The sequence below is a fragment of the Crocodylus siamensis genome, chromosome 5, assembly GCF_052110815.1.
Source record: "Crocodylus siamensis isolate JL-2025a chromosome 5, ASM5211081v1, whole genome shotgun sequence".
Taxonomy (NCBI): domain Eukaryota; kingdom Metazoa; phylum Chordata; order Crocodylia; family Crocodylidae; genus Crocodylus; species Crocodylus siamensis.
Window position 1 is genome coordinate 191,705,319 of NC_143399.1, and position 13,573 is coordinate 191,718,891.

A 13,573-nucleotide genomic window follows, 5' to 3' on the forward strand; every position below is an offset into this window, starting at 1 on the left:
TTTTTCAGTAACAATAATGTATATCACCTCTATTCAAATCTGTGTTAATACCCTAAAATACTGCCATGTTATCTCAGAGTTTGTCAGTTAGGCGAGATATGTAAAATACTTTGTCATTTATATGTTCCTTGCTAAGATAGGAAGGAGAAATGCAAATATTCCAGCAGGGCAACTATGCCCAGGAAATATCCACTTTGATTAGAACTGGTAGAGGTGCTAGCTTAGGTCATGAGAAATAATAATAATATAAAAAACCCCAACAACTATTTTTAAAAGATTTCCACACCTAAGAATATTTAGATTGGGATTCAGATAGGAAAAAAACACTGTCAAGAAACTAGAGCGCAGGATTGGCAGTCTATGAAGAGTTATGAATGTTGGCTAAGATTTAAGTTCTTGCCCCAGCCTATTCTGTGACCTCAGTGAAGTTTTTTCTGTTGCAAGATCTGATGCCTGGGTGGAAAGCAGAAGATCTATTGGCAATGGGAAAGAGAGGACAACAACAGGAAACATAGGGAGAAGGGCATGTGTCCCTTATTTTGCCCTCTCATAGTTGCCTTTTTGGTTCCCCCAGTGGACTACTGATACTCTTGACAGATTTCCTGAGCTGCCCCAAAATAGACAGTTAGGTGACAACTCACAGCAGCCTCTTGCTACCCACAGGCTCTGTTGTTAAATAATGTTCCTTTCACAGCAATAGGATAACCATACCTTAATTATTCTGATAATTATTGATTAGTTGACTTAGTTCTATTGCCAGCAATCAGTTTATATACTCTTATTTACAGTAGTAGTAAGAAGTGCCCTCTGCCTCCCATGTTTTACATATCCAAGTCCTCCTGTTCACCTTCCCTTCTGGTAGGCGTAAGAACAGTCTGCACACGTAGGACTCCTGCCAACCCTCATCATCTTCCAGCTTGACTACAGGAACCTCTTCATGCACATCCCCTCCAAGCACCTCATAGCATTTTGGTCCCCACATCCTGCTTGGACATACCTCTCATTATGCATTCTTTAATTTACTCATTTTTTCTATAATCATCTGGCCCTCAACTTCTTTGCTTTTCAAAACTCTGTTCCCACCTTATTTGTTTGCTCTTGTTTTTCATCACATTGTCCTCCACCTCTTCTCTTATGCTGGTGGCATCAGCCAGAACCTCAATTTGTTCTTTTTCGCTGCTGTTACTTATGCAGAACGTCCTCCCTGAACTTGTTCACAAGGGCATTTCCCTCCAATCTTTCAAATCCTCCACTGAAACCCACTTCTGGCCTGAGCCAACTAAAAATAATTAGATACAGTCCAGTTGGGAATAGAAGATATTTTTAAAACAGACCACTATGCTTCATTTATCACTTGCCTGCTTAGACTGTGAACTTCTGGGGGCAGGAGCAGCATCTTACTGATTTAAACAGTACCTAGAATATTGCATGCGTGGCTAAAATTCAAATTATTATTGTTATTATGAAACATTTCCAATGGCAAAAGTGGCAGGTTGACACCTAACTCCTCATTGACTTCCTTGTTAAATTTCTAATTCCTCACAACTACCTCTAAAAAGTCTGCACCACTCCTGCTGGCATTCATTACATTGTCTGGATGAGCATAATTTAATACTGTTGTGGTTTTAAAATCAGTTCTTCATCTCTTTTCATTTCCAATTAAAAAAACCCCCCAAAATCAAGATTCAATATCCTGGATATCCTCTCCTGAAAAAGTAATGCCTTTGTGCCAGTTGTGCACACCAGGATTTCCATAAGTGCTTAGTGCTTCTGCACACCTCAGTTAAGGGAACATAAACCCGTTGAAAAATAAGAGCGGGGGGATGATTGAGGCCTTTTTGAAAATTAGGGGCTTTAATGTATCTAAGGTTGGGGCATCCAAACACCAAGTTGCCTAGAAATCTTCAGTCAGTATTGAAAATCCCAGCTATTGTGGCTATTAATACATTCATGCCTATGCTCTCTGAGCCCCTTACAGGCGCATCTGGAATCAGGTGTGGGGCAAAAGCCTGCAATTCTGCAAAAATTTCTACCCTGATTGGGAACACCAAAAATTCATGAATGCAGTATAGGTTTGGTTGTCCACTGTGGTACCTGTTCCCATTCGAAGGACATTTGTCCTTTTTACTAAAATAGCATTCTGGAAACTTCCATTAGAACGTGAGGCTTCCTCACTTATCAAGGCAAAAGCAGGAGGTGGCAGGGTGAAATAAAGAAGGAGTGTATGGGTGCGGGAGTAGAACGCAGGATCCACTGAAGGGAAAAAAAAAGAAGGAGGGGAAGAGAAGGAAAGATGAATAAGTACAAGAAGGAAAGTAATGAGTCAGAGAGAAAGAGAAATTCCATTATCTAAGGTGACTGCCTCATGCTAGGTTAAAATTACCTCCTGTAATTATCTCCTCCGTGTTGAGGATGCCATTACTTTTTTAGAAACTACCTACCGCTATAATTTGTTCCAATGTCCAAGTTTTCTTTCTGTTCCCTTTCATAATGCCTACTGTATATTTAATATTATATGTATGTATGACAGGTTTGAAAGAAAATAGGTCAACAGTACTTAAGATAAGTAATACTTTAATCAATGTTAACATAACTTCTGATGGATAGTGAGTGAGGGTAAAAAAACTGCCATCACTAATTCCTCTTTCAAATAGCAAAGACATAAAAAGATCCAATTGTATAAATTGCTTGGGGGACACAAATTATGTATTTTATATTCCCACAGAAGCTATAATACCCAGTAGGATAATGGTGAGGACATGCAATATTTTTAGTATCTACCCAGATTATTATTGATATACAATGCACAGGTAAGTTGAGCCATTTTCAGCTGTATGCAGATGAATCATTCACATATGTTGAAGTAGATTTATCCAGGCCCCTCTAACTTGACTATAAATTTATCCAGGCCTGTATCTGACTATAGATCAATCCAGGCCTCTAACTTAATTAAGGAAAAAGAGTGAAGAAAAAAAAATGGTCTTGCTTCGTATTTTAAAATGTTTTAAGATAAGAAAAACTCTTCTGCTTATTATGACCCCATGCACAGTTCTTATGGAACAAATGTTCTTCCTTTCCTAAAAACAAAAAAGGTGATAACAGTTCTCAAAACAAAACGTGCTGCTGAGCAAGCAACTGTTATGATTTAGCCTTGACTTTCTTTTCAAGGATGCTTTGTTTAACCAATTTTAGGTATAAAAAGGTATGTTAACTTGTAGCGGGGAGGAGTTCTGTTAGGTCTCCTCCCTACGGTCGTATGGTAGAGTCACCAATAAACTCAGACTGAGTCTGTGAATTCTAACACCAAACACAACGCGAAGTTTGATTTCTTCCACACATATAATGGATCTGATGACACTGAAGACCTGAATGATAAGTTGTAGCTGGACTTTGAGGCATTTACTCATTTTATGTTTAATAGATTTTTACCTAACAGAGATCTTGTTTGGTGCAGCCTTCTAAAATAGTTTGTATGTGTGGCTGGCCTCATTGTCTGAAAAGCAGAGGACTGGACATCATTTTGGAAATTCCATTTTCAGAAGGGAATTGCCTGTCCATTTTCAGTGCAATCAAACAGTACAAAGAATGGACAATACAAAAGACCTGTATTTGCAGGCCCAGCAAGCTTTAGTTAACCTGCCACCATTTTGAAGCGTGGGACTTTGAATACACAAGACACGGTGGGCAGTTTCATTAGAGTGACTCCATATATATGCAAAGCAAAACCAGTGTTTTAAAGCAAGGGAGACTTTTTCTGCAATAAATCAAATAATTGTTTAAAGCACCAATGTGGGCTATATTGTATTTAACTCTTTTAGTTCTAGTGAGTAGATGTAAACAGTTTCAAAGAATCTCAGTCTATTCTTTTTTCTAATAATATAAAAGTCTGCAATGCGGCACTGCTTAGGCAAGATAGTTATGCACATGACTAACTTTAAGTGTGTGAGCTGTCTTGGTTGTCTTTGATGGGATTACTTGTCCCATCTGTGTTGTCATAGTCAGCCACAGATTTAAGTATAGCAGAGAATTGGGCACCTAGTGTAGAAGCCCTTAGGTGACAAGACTGAAAAATCTGAAGATCCAAAAGGGCAAAATCTGCTTTGCTTACCAAGACAAGAAACAGGGTATTTGATGCAGGAAGGTTCTTGTGCGTCCTGTTGGGACATTAGAACACTCTTTCCTTCAAGGCTGCTAATTACTTATAGCCAAGACTTTCTGCTTATGGTCCCATCACCAGGGTCACTGGGTACTTCTTCTCCTTCAGTTGCAGTCCCAGTGGAAGGAAGGTCCATGTAAAGAAAAACTGTGGTGACACAGTGTGGTCCCAGAAAAACCCTGCTCCTTCCCCAAAACTGTATGGAACAGCCCCAATAAATTGCATGTATTAGGTACGTGTGCCCTCTCGAGAGCTCTCAGCTTTTTGTCTCTTGTCTAGGGTTAGTTTCATAGAGAGCAGGGTTTGCCATTGAGACCTGCCAGACTCCCTTTAATTTAATTTACTTATCTTAGAAATGTTTATGACAACACCACATAGAGAAGAGAGCAGTTTGTTCCGTAGATTCTCCACTTGATGCTGTTTTGCTAGATTTGAGTTTGCCTCATCCAGAAAAGAAAGATGGTCCACAGCCTATGAATCTGCTATTAGGAACACCATTATGATCAGTAATTAATGTTTATAGTATTGACTCGCAATGACAGCTCCCTAAGATCCCAGGCAGTGTAATTAGTGGGAAGGCACAAATTAACCTCTATTTAATTCAGTAGAATTATATCAGGGATGACTTAGGCTCCAGTGTCTTTTGTTTATTTGGTTACTGGAAAGAAATATTTAAAAATTAAATGGTCATAAAACAATGCTGTGATATTGTGCAATTTTTTTTTAAGAAAAGCAAAACTTTTGGGGCTTAGGGTGTTCTATAAATAGTAATTGTGTTTATAAGATATACCAAAATATGAGTTCATAATTAATAAAATATATTTTGCTCTAAATGAAAGTTTTGCTATATGTGAAGGATGTACTTCACACACTGCTCCCACCCCGCCCCACACACACATACTCTCATACTTGGTCTTCAGGCTTTGCATCTCTCCTGTTTTAGTTTAAGGTAAGCTAAAAACCTTTTCCATTGATCTTTTTATTTCACATCCATAAAAGAAAATGCTAGGACTTTGCTATTGATTTTTTTCCCCAATATGTGGTCATTAGAAGCAAAAAAGAAGACCACACTTCTACCTTTTAATTGGGCATTTAGCAGGACAATGTTTGAAAGCAATTAATGGGAAAAACATTTTTGTCCTGTTTTATCAATTGATCTCCAAGAAAAATGCTGCCCAAAGTAACTATTATGTGCAAGCCAGGAAACTGTTGTCCTTTTCAGTTTTTCCCATGTCACAATTTATTCATTTAATTCAGTTCTCCAAAATTACTGCAGTGCCAATTATCTCTCTATGTGTAGAAAATTAGTTTGGCCTACTTCAGCTTTTCCTTCATTTTATGCTGGTTTTCTGCTATTCTTCAATGAGTGAGTAATGTGCTATGTGAAAAAAGGGAGGATCTTCAAAAATATGTGAAGTGTCTAGAGTGGCTTTTTGGTACCTGTGAAGAGGCCCCTTGAAGAAGCTTAACGGACAATGGAATATTGCGGCTAGCAGTGGTTTATTTTGTCCACATGATTCATTTCACACGCACCCAGGCAACTGATGAATGAGGATTAACACAAGTTTTCACCTTATTGAAATGAGCGATTCAAAGCAAACAAATAGGACTAACTAGTTTGGAATATGAAATTAAAGTTTCTCTGAGTCCTTTTGTTATAGTATAAGTCACATTGAAGCTTAATTAAAAATATGATGGCTTAGGAATAATACTTAACTAACTGTTAAATAACAGTACGTTTCATGTTTGTTATTGTCACCTCACCCAGTCCACTCATTCTATGTATAAAGGCTCCATGGGACTGTCCAAACACATTTAAAAAGTTGTTTTAAAACAAAATGGAAAAAAATGCAGCATACATGATGATCACTCTTTCCTATTGTGTGTGTACACATACACACAGTGTTAGATGCCATTATGATCATTGGATTTACATTATATACAACTATTGAGATAGGTAGATGGATATGATAGAAATGTTTTACATACTGTCTTTACATTGAATTAAATATAATTTATTCAAATCAATTAAACCATATAATTATATTGTAATCTGTTCTGGGCACTTTATAGGTGCAGTTCAAAATGATGTAACTGAGTATGGTGGTAAGTTACATGTCCTGCATGTTAGTTATAAACTACAAGCTCCTAATTTACAATCTTAGAAAATTCTTTTAAAGAAAATTTGAGACAGGATAGCATCCTTTTTATAACGTAGTCAATATCTGGGCAACAAATGCACACCAGACTACACAGCCTTCCTTGTATTTCCTTCAGCAAATTTGTAGCAAACCTTCTCACAGACACCAGCTCATATCCAACTGACCATACATACCATGGAAAACATGATTTTTTTGATTATATAGTTTTCTTTAAGGCTCTGATCAAGTGCTAACTGTAAGCACCTACATAACCCTATTAAGCCCTATATTTTAAGTATACTGTTAAATGAGAGCCCAAGTGATTATATATATGACACCTAAAACTTAAGACATATTTATCATGGTTTTATTTTTTTTAAAGCCGTGTATAAAAGTTCTACAGATATGTACAAAATGCTGTTTAATGCTAAATGGTAAGCTCTGTGGGACAGGACTACCTTTATGTTCTACAAATACAGAATGCCTATCACCACGGGGTGCTACTCTTGATATAAACAATAACAGCAGGAGAAACAATAGATTTTGTTATAAAAATCATTTAACTCTCTAACTTTAATGTTTCTGTAGTGAGAAACTCCTGTTGGTTACACATAATAGGAAAATGTCTGCTTTTCTCACTACTCTGACACTGAATGCCCTGAGTGTTATTATTCCTGTTATCAATACCCATATAAAGATTAATTCTCTGAGTCTGTTCAGTATTCCACCATACCACACTACTGTTCTCAGTGGTGGCAGATGACAGAACAAGGAGCAATGGTCTCAAGTTGCAGCAAGGGAAGTTTAGGTTAGATATTAGGAAAAACTCTCTCATTAGGAGGATGGTAAAGTGCTGGAACAGGGTGTGGCGGGCCAGTAGGGGGCGCTCCTGTGTTGAGCCACCCACCTCACTGCGCCCGACCACCTTCCAGGCTCCGAGTGCCTCCCTAGGGGTGCCTCGCGCCTAGCTGACCCCCTTCCTGGAGCACACTCGCTAGCCTGGGGGTAATGTAAGTTTCCACCACCCAGAGAAGGGACTCTCTCGGCCCTGTGTCCTCGGGGAAACACAGGCCTAATAGTCCAATGGATACTTGACCCTGTACAAGCATTTGGGGCACTTCCACAAGTCGGGGGCCAAAAAGATAAGTCCCTCTTAGTCCGCAGACCTAAGGGGCCTCTTGGGCATAATTTAAACCCACGTCTCAATAAGTCTCCTACACCAATCACAAAGCAGAACTTTATTGACTACAGGGGTGGGGTGAAAATAGGGTACAAGATAGAGTGATATCATAGAAATCCCATCAAGCAAAAGAGTCTGGCTGAGGTAGCCTTTTGATCACGCATCTGAATTACTGCCAGCTATATATTTAACCAGATCTCGAGTAGCTTACTCACAAGTATCATCCAGAGGCTGTTGGAGGTTCCCTCTGGAGGGAGGCTGTTCCTAGCTCATGAGTTATGGGGGAGAGAGCCAGTTTCAGCTGGTAAAGCTCCTCTCTCAGACTGAGTTCCCCGCATGGCTGCTGCTCCCTCCTCCTGGGCAATCTTAACTTATATAGTCCCTGTGACCTCGTTCACCTGGTGCAATGGAGACCAGCACCTGTTGGCTGTCAGCCAACCAATTTGAAATACATCACTAGTTGCCAGGCAGACTCTACCCCACCAGGTAGAAGCCCCTCACCCAGGTAGCTGATACCAGTCATGTAGGCAGAGGGAGCAGGTTTCCACCCTCCCTCAGGGATGTATCCATCTCAGGTTACGTAAAGAGATAGGGTAAAGGTGTGACTCCTCTGCTGGGCCCATCCTAATCAAATTGTCACAGATTTTGGGGAGAAACAAAGGTGGCTTCCTTCCACACTTCCCCACCTCCTTTAAAAGCTTGGACACTTAGCTTTACAGAGCTATGGGTACAAGTGTGCTTTGTTTGGAAGGGTCTTCTTTCACACCTAAAGAGAAATTACACAACACATAATACTGATCCTACCAATAACACATATAAAACATGATAGCACATTAAGGGACTCCCCCACCAGAACTCTCTCGGGTGGGTCTAAGTCCATCCAGCCCACTACCCAGAGTCCTTTCATGACAGGGCACCTGCTATCACATTCTGGCTTCCATTGATGTGTTCGACAATGAAGTTGAACTCTTGAAGCTGCCAGGCCCATTGTTGAAGCTTGGCATTGGTGTTTTGCATTGTCTGCAACCACTGCAGTGGGGCATGGTCCAATAGGATGGTGAACTGCTGCCCCCATAAATAGGGCCTCAGCTTGTTCAGTGCCCAGACAATTGTCAGACACTCCTTCTCAATAGATGACAGGTTCCACTCCCAAGGGATTAATTTCCAGCTTAGGTACACCATGGGGTGCCATGTCTCTTGGTGTTCTTGTAAGAGTACAGCTCCTAGTCCTGAGTCAGAGTCATCCGTGGCTACGTAGAAGGGTTTATCGTAGAGTGGTCCCTTCAGGATCGATTGTTTGACCAGGGCAGCCTTTAGGGTGTTGAATGTTTCTTGGCACCCCTGCTTCCAGACCACTGGATCAGGGCTGCCCTTCTTGGTCAGCTTATGTAGGGGAGCTGCCATCACTCTAAATCCCAGGACAAACCATCTGTAATATCCAGCCAGGCCAAGGAAGGCTCTAACTTGCTTCTTGTTTTGTGGAGGCGGCCAGTCTTTAATGGCCTCAATCTTGTCCCACAAGGGAGCAATATGACCTCCACCCATACGATGTCCCAAATATACCACTTCAGATAGTGCCCACTGGCACTTTTTGGCTTTCACCGTAAGACCAACTTGCTTGATTTTGCTTAACACGGTAGCCAGATGAATCAGGTGCGATTCAAAGTCCTGACTGAAGATGGCGATGTCATCGATTTAAGCCATGGCAAACTGCTCACATCCTTGTAGTAGGTTATTAATCAGTCTTTGAAAAGATGCAGGAGAGTTGCGCATACCAAAAGGTAAAACCGTAAACTCATATAGTCCCACAGGTGTGGTAAAGGCGGAGTTGGCTATGGCATCCGGATGCAGTGCCATTTGCCAGAATCCTTTGGACAGATCGAGAGTAGAGATAACCTTGGCTGGGCCCAGGCAATCAAGCAAAGTGTCCATCCTGGGCATAGGGTATGCACGGGGGTGGTAATAGTGTTCAGCTTCTGGTAGTTCACACAGAATCGAATGGACGCATCCTGCTTCCGGACGAGTACCACCGGGCTGGCCCAGGGACTCACTGAAGGCCGGATTACCCCTAACCCTTCCATCTCTGTGATCTCTTGCATTATTTCTTGCTTTACCTTCTCGTTAACTGGGTACAGCCTGGAGTGTATAGGGCAATGGCTGCCCGTGTCTATAGAGTGTACTGCCAGGTCCATTTTACCTGGTTTGTTGGAGAACACTGTCCCAAAGTCTTTGAGTGCTGTGAGTAGCTTGTCCTTGTCCTGGGAGGGCAGATGGGCCGGAAGGTGGAGTTCCTTTATTCTTGCCTCTCCATCCCAGTCACCATAAATGACCGGCCCCTCTGGGTCCTCAGGTGATCCTTCTACTGAGGAAATCCAGAATACTGCATCACCTCTATCAAAGTATGGTTTAAGCATGTTCACATGAACTGTCTTAGGCTTTTTCCCACTCCTGGCCACTATATAGGTCACATCATCCAGGTTGTAACATGAGAACCTTCCCAAGCAGCTTGCAGCTTGTCTGCCTTTAGTGGCAGGAAAACCATAACCTTATCACCTCATTCAAAGGTATGTAAGCAGGCCTTTTCATCATACCAGGACCTTTGCTTCCCCTGGGCCTGTCCCAGGGAGTCTCGTGCCACTTTCATCATGTCAGTCAGTTTCTGACAAAAGTTCAGCACATACTCCACCATGGAGGTTTTTGTGGAAGGGATTTTTCCCTTCCCACTCCTCTCTCACCATATCAAAAGGACCTCGAACTCGCCTCCCAAACATCAGCTCGAATGGCAAGAACCCAGTGGACTCCTGGGGCACCTCCCGGTAGGCAAAGAGCAAATGCAGAAGTTTCTCATTCCAGTCACTGGGGTTAGAGTCCACATAGGCCTTTAGCATACCTTTCAAGGTCCCATTGAACCTCTCTACTTGCCCATTTGTCTGAGGGTGGTAGGCTGTGGTCTTGAGGTGTTTCACCCCACAGCACTCCCATAGGCACTTCATCACCTCCTCCAGGAAATTACCACCCTGGTCAGTCAGGATCTCGGAGGGAAAACCCAGCTGAAAGAAGATCTTGGTTAGGGCATCAGCAACCACAGGTGCCTTGGTGGAGGTCAAGGCAACTGCCTCCGGGTACTGAGTTGCGAAATCCACTAGAGTCAGGATGTATTTCTTCCCTCTATGGGTCTTATGCCTCAGAGGGTCCACAATGTCTACCCGCTCTCCTTGGAAAGATTGATCAATGATAGGGAGGGGCTGTAGGGGAGCCTTTCTCTTGTCCCCACTTTTGCCCGTCTGCTGGCATGTCTCGCAAGATCAGCAGTAGTCTGTCACATTCTAAGCAATTCTGGGCCAATAAAAGTTCGCATGCAGCTGCCGGCGTGTCCATTCCCTGCCCATGCGACCAGCACAGGGTAAATCGTGAGCTATGGAAAGCAATTGCTGTCTGTATTTACAAGGTACTATGATCTGGCGATGGGGTTCCCAGGTCTCGACATGGTTCTTTGCTACCCACAACCGATAGAGAAGCCCTTTATCCCAGACCATCTGTTCCCTCTTCTCTGGGGTGAACTCGGTCTCTTGCTTCTGAGCCATCTGCCAGAGGTCCTCCAAGCTGGGGTCCTCTAGAACCTCCTGCTTGAACTCCCCTTGCCCGGCTAAGCAATCAGCAGGGAGTTCGGGTGCTCCTGCAGGGAGTGCACCTTCACCCTCAGGGACTTCCTTGGACTCCTCCCTGAGAGTCTCACCTCCTCCTGCCACTGACAGACTAGACACCTCCCTGCGACTGTCACTTAACCCACCCTTAGGGTCGCTAGTTCCCTCAGGGACTGGTGTGCGATTGCCCTCCACGTTGGGCTCTCCCACTGCAGCCAATGGTGTAGCTGTCTCTTGGGGAGTTTCTAACCCTCCCCCTCTAGCCTTTCTGCTCTGTTGATGAGTAACAACATTAATACGGTAGGGCTCTAGCTCTAGGACCTGGTCCACCTCCCGGTGCAGAAGTTCTAGATCAATCATAATCAGTCCCACCAGGATGGGGACTGGAGCCCCTTCCAGCACACCCAGTTCTATGCACACTGCGCAGCCTCTCCACTCGATGGGCTGATGGGTTACCTGTACCTCAAATGGCGGGGACACCACCCTTGAATGGTAAGGGTCCTCCCCGGGATTATATCTGCAGGTGAAACAAGGTTGGCATTGATTAATGTCACACTGGACCCCGTGTCCAGTTCCCCAATAAGGGTTCTCCCATTTACCGTTATCTTGGTCCTGTGGGAGGCCATCACCTCCTCTGGGTTTGTAATCCTGTAGCAACAGGCACACCCCTCAGAGGGGCTCGGGTCTTCCCCCTCACCGTTTACAGCTGTTGCATGTCTGACGGGCTTGGGTTTGTTGCTTAGCTTTGGGCAGTTGGGCTTGATGTGGCCCGGCTCCCCGCAGTTATAGAACCCCCTCTTTTCCGAATTGGGTGGTTTGGTCAAATCAGGGGCCTCCTTATGCTCAGTCTGGGATGGCCCCTTCTCCCCTTTTGGACCTGGCCCTCCCTTCCCCCCTCTTTGGAACCCTTTCTGTTTCTTCCCAAAGTAGGGTGGCTTCTTGTCTGGCCCTTCCCGATTTAGCAACAGCTGATCTGCAATTTCGGTGGCCTCTTGAATGGCTTTGGGGGCCCTGTCCTTGACTACGGATTTAATCTCCCTCAGACAGCAATAATAAAATTGGTCCAGCACCATGAGATGGAGCAGCTTCTCTCTATTGTCAGCCTTAGCTCCGTATGCCCATTTAAGGAGTGCATCCCACACCAGGGCTACAAAATCAGCCATTGTCTTCTCAGGTTGTGGGCGGATATTCTGGAATTTTTTCCGGAAATAATCCAGTCCTAACTTGAACCTTGAAGATACAGCCTTTTTAAAGGTACCATAGTCATCAGCTGCATCTGAGGGAAGGCCGTTCAGGACCACCGCCATGTTGCTTTCTACCGGGGCAGCCATATGCATCATGAACTCTTCCTCGAGCACCTTCCACCGTTGGGCTTGCCTTTCAAAGGTGCTGAAGAATATGTCAGGATCATCTCCAACTCGATATCGATTAATCAGTTTGGTTTGGGGTGTCCCCCGGGCGCTCACGGAGGGCCTGCATCTCCTCCATTGGGCTGCAGACAGAGTACCTCTAGTTCATGCTAGCACTTGGCCTCAGCCTCTTGGGCCTTGCGCTGTGCTGCTTTCTGTCTCTCCTGGCACTTGGCCTCTTCATGCCAGGCCTCCATCTCCATCCTTTTTAACTCTAGCTGTACCTTCTCGCACTCATGCTGGGCCTCCAGCTCCATCTTTTCCAAGTCTAGCTGCAGCTGGAGTCTCCACAACTCCCCCTCAGAGGGTGATCTTTCGGTGGCTCCCGGACTTGACATGCGGGAATGTGATTCTGGGCAGGACTCAGGAGTTGACGTGCATGAAGGTGGCTCTATGGCTGAGTCATTGTGGCACAGGAGTTTAATCAGCTCTTCCTTCTTTAGCCCTTTCTTCAGTTGAAGGCCTCTGTCTTTCGCCAGATCTCTTAGTTCAGGCACGGTCATTTGGACATACTCGTCTGCCATCCTAGCTATCTACACTATCCAGTTGACCCAATGCCAAATTAGAAATTGTTTGCTCAAGGGATTTCAGTGACTCTATTACTCTTCCCAAATGATGCCCCTAATACAGCAGGGTATTCATATCTTATCGCCAACACCACGTGTGGCAGGCCAGGAGGGGGCGCTCTTGCGTTAAGCCTCCCACCTCACTGTGCCCAACCACCTTCCGGACTCCACATGTCTCTCCAGGGGCACCTGAGCCCTGGAAGACCCGCTCTCGAGCCCCACCACAGAGTCTGGGGGTAATGTAAGCTGCCACCACCCCGAGAAGGGACTCTCTCGGCCCTGTGTCCTCGGGGAGACACAGGCCTAATAGTTCAATGGGTACTCGACCCAATACAAGCACTTGGGTCACTTCACCAAGTCAGGAGCCAAAAAGATAAGTCCCTCTTAGTCCGCAGACCTAAGGGGCGTCTTAGGCATAATTTAGACCCACCCCTCAATAAGTCTCCTACACCAATCACAAAGCAGAACTTTACTGAT

The 13,573-nt window shown here is 44.0% G+C and overlaps 1 pseudogene; it reads right to left on the reverse strand.

The window, feature by feature from the left end:
* Positions 1 to 8,190: 8,190 nt before the first annotated feature.
* On the reverse strand, positions 8,191 to 13,054 carry LOC149865071 (uncharacterized; annotated as a pseudogene).
* Between the last annotated feature and the right edge of the window lie 519 nt (positions 13,055 to 13,573).